Raw genomic sequence first — 9383 nt, forward strand, 5'->3', positions numbered from 1 at the left:
TAACAGCGTCAGTCTTGCCCCATCTGCACACCCAGGGTCATAATTCTCACAGCAGATGTCTGGGGATGCAGGGCAAAAGTAATGATGTTAATATACGCAGCCAATTAGACACTCGGTCTCTCACGAACTGTGCTCACAGAGCAAAGCTGAGATTTTGCCCTACTCTCTCAGGGGAATTTTTGTTCTACAACATCTGTGTCCCTGTCTCCACAGCTCTAGGGAGAAGCAAAGTGTCTTCACTCTGCTGCAACCATCCCCCCGACACACACACACTTCAACATGGGCTCGCTTTAACTCCTCTGATACCTTTTCATTTCAACTGTGCATCTTAGCAAGCGTGGGTCGATGTCACCGTGTGCTGAGCCATTATTGTGTCGTTCTGTAAAAATCAGCAGCATCTTTAGTCTAGTGAGATGACACTCTGATGTATGAGCTTTTAGCAACATTTCTATCAGAACATTTCTGGAAGAGGTGTGAATCATGTTGCTTTCATCTTACCCCCTCCTGCTCTTTTTTGCTCTCCCCTTCTGTAGACACTGAGCTGCAGCAGGGGACATTCAGGCCTCAGGCTGCAATATGGCCCATTTATTGTACAAAACAGGAGGGCAAGATGTGCAGCACAAAAACAAAAATATACACATATTGCAACACAGAGACAACACCACAAATAAAAAATAAATTTTTTAAAGTACATCGATGAAGTTATATAAAAGAAAACTTACATGTTTTTTAGACTTTTTGAGGGCACGTCACTTTCTATTTTTACATAACCCCCCAACCCAACCCAGTGGAGTCCAGCATCAACTCTCACAGGGGTCAGATGACCAAACTTTCATGGCAAGTGCTGCAGTGCACACAGCTGCTGCCCTGTGTTCATAAACTGCAAATTCATAATAATATATATTCACAATATTCTAATATTCATAATATTCTATCATTTTCTGGTGAAAGTACATCAGAGTAGCACTCTTTCGCAAAATAAATCTCATTTTAAGGCTAACTTATTTGCTTATTATGGAGCTTTATAGTTAAATTAAATGAATATTAAGATTGAGATGCACAGTGCAGTCAAAAAGTATTTTTCCCATGTTCTTTGTTTTCACATATTAAAAAGCTATCCCAAAAGCAAGAACTGCAATCAAGTGTTTGTGATGACTGGTGAATAGTCTTTCATATGCAGAGGTGTGGACTCAAGTCACATGACTTGGACTCAAGTCAGACTCGAGTCATTAATTTTATGACTTTAGACTTGACTTGAAAAAATGTTCTAAGACTTGTGACTTGACTTGGACTTTTACACCAATGACCTGGGACTTGAATTGGACTTGAACCGGTTTACTTGAAAAGACTTGATATATCACCCCAAATCTAAAATTTAACACACATATTATATAGAAAGTGTGCACCATTAATTAAATTCATTCATTCATTTATTCCAACCACACTCCGTGCATATGCATGAGCTGTAGCACAGCCAATCAAATTAACCAGATTTTTTTAAGAAGAAGACAAAAACGCTCAAAAATGCTACAAGGAGTTATTTTTTTCAGGTACATAAACTATGAAGTAGTCAACAAAAAAACGAAATGCAATATGCAAAACATGCAAGAGGAGAATCACAGACAGAGATGGAACAACTTCCAACTTTGTCCGACAGTTGAAGTTGCATAAAGAACGGTAGGTTCTCTTTTGCTACGATGAGATAGCGGACTTCATCTAACTTTGTGATGTCAACTAACTTTAATGTGTATGATATTTTTGTCATGCTATTTTAAAGCCGGTCCTACAAGCGCATCCAAGAATAACATGCAGCTTATCTCAGAATTGTTGGTGGAAATTATTCTTGGAGCTAAGTTTAATTGAGCTGCATTTTATAGAGGTGCAATTTCACAATTTGTGTATATTTTGTAAGTTCACTATTTCGTCATGTGTTGAGAAAAACAGAGATTTAAAAATCACATGGTCTAATATTTACATTTAGCATATAACTGCAACATTCTTTTTTCTTTTCTTTTTTTTTAAAGACTCGAAAGGACTTGAAATTCAAAGTTTCAGACTTGTGACTTTACTCGGACTTTTAAACCAGTGACTTGAGGCTTGACTCTGACTTGAGGATAAAGACTTGAGACTTACTTGAGACTTGCAAAACAATCACTTGGTCCCACCTCTGTTCATACGACTGTGGAGGAAATTTGGATCACTCTTCTTTGCAGAACTGTTTTAATTCAGCCACATTGGAGGGTTTTCGACCATGAATGGCCGGTTTAAGATCATTCCAAAGCATCTCAATTGGATTTAAGTCTGCACTTTGACTAGGCCACTCCAAAATCTTCATTTTGTTATTTTAGCTTTCTTTTTAAAGAGGCAGACTTGCTTGCATGTTTTTGCTCATTTTCTTGCTGCATAACTCAAGTGTGCTTGAGCTTCAGGGTATGAATGATGGCCGAACATCCTCCTTCATGATTTCATATATTGTACAGCAATTGGTTTCAACCAATTGCTATACAACAGATTGTCCCCAGACCATCACACTGTCACTACCATGTTTGACTGTTGGTGTGATGATCTATTTGTGAAATGCTGTGTTAGTTGAAGATGTAACGGGACTCAAACTTTCCAAAAATTTCAACTTTTGTCTCATCAATTCAGGAATATTTTCTCAAAAGTGATCGGGATCATCAAGACCTTTAAACTCACCCATGGATGCTATTTTTGCCCAGTCACTTTCTATTGAATTATGATCACTGACCTTAACTGAGGAAATTGAGGGTTCTTTTGTGACCTCCTGAATGAGTTGTTGATGTGTTCTTGGAGTAAGTTTGGTAGGCAGGGCACTCCTGGGAAAGTTCACCACTGTTCCAAGTTTTCTCCGTTTGTAAAAAAAAAAAGGCTCTCACTGTGGCTCATTAGAGTCCCAAAGCCTTAGAAATGGTTTTGTAAACCTTTTCAGACTGATAGATGTAAATGACTTTGTTGTTCATCTGTTCTTCAGGGTTTTTTGCTTTTTTGCTTTTTGAAGTCTTTTAGGCTGCTTTACTCTGTCAGAGAGCTTCTATTTAAGTGGTTTATTGATTCAACAGGTCTGTGCGTACTCTGGCCTGGCTGTGATTGGTGAAGTTGAAGTCAGCTTTAGAAAAAATTGATTATCCACAGTTTATTCATGATTTCAAAAAAGGAGATTTACTTTTCCACACAAGGCCAGGCAGGTTTGGATAGCCGTTTCCCCTTATTAAGTGAAATCAATTTTTTTTTTAAAAAATGCATTTCAAATTTGTTTTGATGAAAAGTGTGTGTGTGTGACAAAAATGTAAAATAATAAGAAATCAGGAAAAGCACAAACACTTGTTAAAAACACTGTATCTGTTTGCCAAATAGATACGGGGACTGCCAGGCACTACAGGTGAAAAGTAGCCTTTTGGCTAACTCCGAAATATTTACATTGATATTAATATAATTAATATACACTGTCCATTTTAAATAAAGAAATTCAAATTTGAATAAGATTTAGAAAGTCAAGAAATTAACAGACAAACTGAATTTCTAAAGGGGATAACAAACTTACTGCATCCTCTGCAGTAAAAAAAAAATTCAACTATACTTTTCTAAACATTTTTTAAAGGATTTCTTTCCCCCTGAATTGTTCCCCCTTATTCAATATGATCACATCAGGCATCCTCATTAACATCACCCCTTGGCGCATTTTCATATTACTGAAAGATTAATCAGCTGGGTAAATAATTCACCAAACTGCAGCTTGGCGCCTACGATACGAACAAAGAGTTCCTTGATCTGAGTCATCAAAACATTTCATCCAGGGAACAGCCGGAGGAAACGTAATATCAACACTAAAACAATACAATCAGGGACATCAGGCAGCCTCGTAGAACCCAGGAACTGATAATGTGATAAAACTCAAAGTCATTTTTAAGGTGGAATTATGTTTGTCCAAACTGTTCATCAGACTCCATTGTTGTTACTTGTCAGCAAATATTCACGTCAATTCCCACTCACTTGTACTCAAGCCCATCTTGGAGACAATTCAAGCATATTTCCTCTGTTTCATTGTCATATCCAGTTTGCAGCTTGTGTTTGGCATGTGTTTGAGTCAATGAATAGAAGCCAATATGAGAGAAATATTCTACTGGGCAATAGAAAATTGGTCAGAATTTGACATATGAAACATGAAAGCATGTATCCAACCTGCCTTGTATCAACAATTCAGTCTGCTAATGGTGGCCTAGTGATGTGGGGGATATTTTCATAGCCCACCTTTACCTCATTAATACCAACTGAGCATCATTTAAATGCCACAGCCTATCGGAGTATTGTTACTGACCGTGTCCATGACCATCTGTACCCATATTCTGATGGCTCTTTTCAGCAGTGTAATGCACCATGACACGAAGCTCAAATGTCATGTTATTTTAACATAACAAGGAGTTCACTGTACTCAAATGGGCTCCACAGTCATCAGATATCAATCCAGTAGAACATGAGAGGACAAGAGCTTCATGGGCAGCTGACAGATCTGCAGCAGCTGTGTGATGCTGTCACATCAATATGAACCAAAATCTCTGAGGAATGTTTCCAGCACATTGTTGAATCTGTGCCATGAAGAATTAAGGCAGTTTTGAAGACAAAGGGGGCTTCAGCCTATTACCAGCGAGGTGTGTCTAAAAAAGAGGATGTTGGGTGTATGATGTCATATTTCCCTCAAGCCTTACCACGCACTAGTTAGTTAATTATCCTTTAATAATCCCCATAGGAAATTTTCTTGTCTGCCTTTAAGCCATAATAAGTATTAAGAACAGTGGGCAACTGTGCGTATCGTCCACACACAGCTGCCCACACACAGAGCTCAGGGACTAACTTCAGCTTTGTGCTTTGGTCAAGGGAACTCTGAAGGCAAATTAAGCTTTCATATTTTTCAAAGCATGAAGAGAGCATGTACAGTCCTTGCTGTGAGGCAATAGTGCTAACTACTAAGTCATAGTCCTGCCACTGTTGATAACTTTTTGTTCATGTGCATTTTGAAAAAGACGCTTTGTTAAAGTCCAATGTCCTCCAACAGTAGAGTCTGTTGTTCTTATTGGTTGCAACTTGTTTCCAACTATTGGAAACATATGGTCCCAATTTGTGATCTGGTTATTTAAGGCAAATGCTTTCACTTTCTTTCATACTTGGCAATGGCAGTTTCTTACTGACTCACTAAATCAATGGGAACATTCAGCATGGGAACCAGACGCTCAGTCATACATCTGACGAGGTAAAATGTTTAGTTCCTGGAAGGGTTTTGTTCCCCACAAGTGAAGCATTTCATGAGCAACACCACTAATATGAACTGTGTTTGTTTGTGTCTGTTTTACTTATGCATTTCTAGCAGACTGCTTGACAAATTTTATATTAGTCAGACAATTAGTTATCCAGTTTCTGGTGCCAAAACTAAACCAGGAAGAAGTTTTGAAAGAAAGAAGAATGAAAGTGACACCCTCTGTGGTAGGAAAGTAGAAATCTGTTCTACTCCTGAAGTTTAATTTTTTATTTTAATGTTGTACCATTTTTTTGTTGTACGCCACCGTTGAACTAAAACACAAAATAAAATTCAATGAAATAGTAGGACGGGTGAAATAGAGACAAATAAATGATCTATATAACAAACAAAACATACCTTGCTGCCTGACCCATGCTTTGAGGCAGAAGTAAGCACCTTACAGATACTTTTAAGAACATTTAAACATCCTCTGACTTAAATTGGCCTCTTCTGCTTCACTTCCATCCTTCAACATGGGTGTACATCTCACTCAGGTGCACCAGCAGAACCAACATGCAGTACAATAGTTCCTACATGAGAATTTCCACAATAAATGACCTAATGACATATAAAATATGCGTAGTGCAAAAAAAAAATACATTAACTAAAAATATGGCAGTAAAAATAATAATGCTGCGCTGTTGTGAAAATAATCAGTGTGCTCTGGCCCTTTCTGTTTGCTGTTCTCAAGCTGAGGCGTAATGTGTGAGGATCGCAGATGACAGAAGATTTCTAAAGAAGGTAATTGAGCTAACACTGGATTTCAGATCATGTCTATGATAACAGTAATCCAATAGCAGGAGCAAACACATGTTGTACCATTTTTTTTGTTGTGAACTACTTTGCGATATTTAACTTGAAAGGTACAATATAAATAACATCGTACTATTTTTTTATACAATAAAGATAAACCTCCAAAATAAGGCCCCAGGTTCGGACTAAACCCCAAGGGCAGTTTAAACAAAACCATAAATTAGGCTTTCCAGCTCCAGAAACCTAGCCAAAGTCATGCTTGTACTTGCACAAAAAACTGTTCACAGTGCCAACATCATATCTGGTTTCCCTTTTCACTCATAAACTGAATCCCATCTGAAAGTATGTGACTAGGTAATTCATACCAAGGTGGAGTGAAGTTTATTTAAAAGCCAAGCGGTGCTGCTTTAGAAGAGGTCTTGAGAATATCTTGGAAACAAACAAATAAAGCACACCAAATCATTGAACATCAGTAGCTCCACCAGTGAGTGAATGCGAGAGTGAATGAATAGTGGCATTGTAAAGCGCTTTGGGTGCCTTGAAAAGCGCTATATAAATCCAATCCATTATTATTATTAATACCAATTAAGCATGACACATTTAGTTCATAATAAGAATTTTTCTGACACAGTTACATTTTACTTTCCATAAGTATTTATAGACCCTTGGACTGAATATCAGGTGATTCAGGATGAACAACAGGAAATAAGCACACTGAGCATGATTCGCCCTGACCTCACTGGAAAGTTTGACCAGCATTTTTCAGGTGACTTTGATCTTTGAAATGGACTCATTTGGTTTTTGCAATCTTTCTAACCACATACTCACCACATCCATTACATCTGACATCTGGATTTCCTGGATTTTACCATCAAACACAGTTTTGTAGTTTCCTTGAAATTACTTGTTGGGTGAGTGGAAATAAGGACATGTGCTTGTGTGCTCATTTCCAGTCAGCCACAACTGTATGAGAGAGGTGTTAATTCCTTTTCTTTCTTTCTTTTTTTCTTTTTAGCTTAAACTGCTTAATTTCCACCCACTCCAAAAACAGTTTCATCACAGTAAATGGAGGACTGGTGCAGTTCAATCAGTTTTATCGTTAGCACGCTCAGCAAGTTGTTTTTGCTCTGAAGGTGAAAGTGGGATAAAACGTAAACCAACTCAGTGGGGATTTTTTTAAACCAATGAAATATAAACAAATGCACGAACTGTAGCAGCATTTCAGTGAAATGTGAAGATTTTATGACCACGTTCTAAATTTTTATAAAATGGGAACATCAGAAAAGAATCCGAAATGAATGGTTTTAATGGCTATTGTTGGCTTTTATTACTTCAAAAAAAATCTCAGACATAAAAACAGCAGCACATAATGTATCTTGACTTCATGCCTTTCACATTTATTTTATTCCTTCGGCAGGATAGAGAAGTTTCATCGGTATCATTTTGCATGTTAGTGCTTCAGCTGTGAACTGCAGCAAAGCATAGTTGCATAAACATGTTGGCTTAAAAGAAACAGATATTTTTGGGGTTATGCAATAGCTGCGAATTCAGAACACACTCCAAGTGATCTTGAATGTGCTTGTGCATCTTTTTCAAGCTCCTCTGTTTCATTTCATCCTGTCTAGTTCCCAAAGAAATGTACTTGTCTGAATAGAAGAAAACATCAATTTTAGTTATGATCTGCCTGCCTATAAGTGCACTCTAAAACATTAAGACATTAAGAAAAGTGATGCTAATTCTCTCCTGGAGAATGAAAAGTAAGACTCTGCAAAAGGATGATTTAAAAAATATCCCTTGAACTAAAAGCTGTGAAGGTGCAGTGGCAATGATGGCGGATGTGATTGACTAGAGGCTGGCATGGTGAATTTGGGAGGTGGGGGTAGTTATGACGCATCAAGGACATAATAATAACCACGAGGTTATAGGAACACAGCGACCTACAGTATGATATCCTTCATACACCATCTCTGTGTGCTTACATAAGTGGAAATCATGACACACTTATTTGCATTTTGTAAAGATTAATTACTGGAGCGCAGCAGAAAATAAAGTGATTCAGCTCCTTTTCAGTGCTGTAGGCACTCAAACCCAGCTCAGATTTTATTACGTTTGTGGTTATAACAAAGCCAAAGCGACCTTAAAGAACTTTATCATGCATGTGGTTTTGTTTTTTGGAGGCGCATTACTTTTGATTATTGCTGTTTTGCACATAGCACAGTCCAAATACTTTAATGTGTAACACCAGACATTACGGCTAAACTGGAGTAATATACTGGGGCGATCGTAGCCCAAGAGTTGGCAGTTCGTCTTGCAATCGGAAGGTTGCTCTGACAGTCTCGGTCGTTGTGTCCTTGGGCAAGACAGTTCACCCGTCGCCTACTGGTGGTGGCGCCAGTGTCCAGCAGCCTCGCCTCTGTCAGTGCGTCCCAGGGCGCCTGTGGCTACAATGTAGCTTGCCGTGAATGTGTGTGTGAATGGGTGGATGACTGAATGTAGTGTAAAGCACTTTGGGGTCCATAGGGATTAAGTAAAGCGCTATACAAATACAGGCCATTTACCATACAATTGTATGTGCTTTTCTTAATTATGAAAATGTATTCTACATCTAAAACCCCAATTCCAAAGAAGTTGGGATGCAAAAACCTGAAAACACGTAAAATGAGACATTTTACTATTTTGTGAATTCAAAAAAAAGCTAATAGCTCATTTGAAATTTGATTGCAGCAACATGTCTCAAAGGTTGGAAACAAAAGACTGTAAAACATTGTACTAAGAAGAAACAGCTGGAAGAACATTTAGGTTAATTGACAACAGGTCAGTAACATGTTTCTCAGAATTTCTCAGAAGTAAAGATGGGAAGAGGTTAAAGAAAAACCAAACTGTGTCTTCAAACTGTGGGACAATTTTTAAAAAACTTTGAATATCCCACCAACTACAGTACACAGTATTATCAAGAGATCCAGAGAACCTGGAGGAGACTGTGCACAGGGGACAAAGCTGCAAATCAGTACTGGATGTCCACGATCCTGAAGCAGGACTTCATTAAAAACAGGCATCATCCTGTCACGGAAACCACTGCAGGGGTCAGGAAGACTTCCAGGAGTCACTGTGAACACAGTTCACAGGCATGTTTCCTGAAAAAGAGATCCACACCTCAACAACAACATGAATGTGAACTTGCCAACATCATCGCTATAATCTCATGTCCATTTGACCAAACTAATGCCTGAATGAAAATGTAAAAGTAAATAAATAAATGAAATGTATGAAAATGTGTGAACGTGTCATCTTTGCTCAGTCATAGGAGTCTGGAGTTTTA

This window comes from Neolamprologus brichardi, chromosome 7 (genome assembly GCF_056152115.1).
Source record: "Neolamprologus brichardi isolate AB-2024 chromosome 7, ASM5615211v1, whole genome shotgun sequence".
Lineage (NCBI taxonomy): Eukaryota > Metazoa > Chordata > Actinopteri > Cichliformes > Cichlidae > Neolamprologus > Neolamprologus brichardi.